General features: G+C 33.2%; 1 pseudogene; it reads left to right on the top strand.

Annotated features, from left to right (window-relative positions):
- The window catches only part of LOC116692392 (immunoglobulin kappa light chain-like), a 27,025-nt pseudogene that overhangs the window by 19,196 nt on the left and 7,477 nt on the right, over window positions 1-352 (top strand).

Consider the following 352-nt stretch of genomic DNA (forward strand, 5'->3'; position numbering starts at 1 on the left):
TTCATGTAAGCAGGAATCATCACTGAACAGTCAGGCTTCATTACTGAAAACATCCAAAAAAAGATTGGGAACTACTTAATACATTTTTGAAACTAATGTAATTCTCATAAAAATATATACAATAGCTTCAGAATCATTATTCTGGGAGAAAGATGGAGTAATACTTATTCACATCAAACACTGAACCAAAGATTATCGGCAGAGTTCTGGAGCCAGAATATAAAAACTTTAACTATTACAAATATTTCCTTCAGACAGAGTAATGCTGAGTAGTTTTCTCCAACGAACTGATAGGACTTTAGAAAGTTTTAGAGCAACAAGATGATTCATCGGAGTGGTTTTTGTCGGGTTA

The sequence above is a fragment of the Etheostoma spectabile genome, chromosome 7 (genome assembly GCF_008692095.1).
Source record: "Etheostoma spectabile isolate EspeVRDwgs_2016 chromosome 7, UIUC_Espe_1.0, whole genome shotgun sequence".
Taxonomy (NCBI): domain Eukaryota; kingdom Metazoa; phylum Chordata; class Actinopteri; order Perciformes; family Percidae; genus Etheostoma; species Etheostoma spectabile.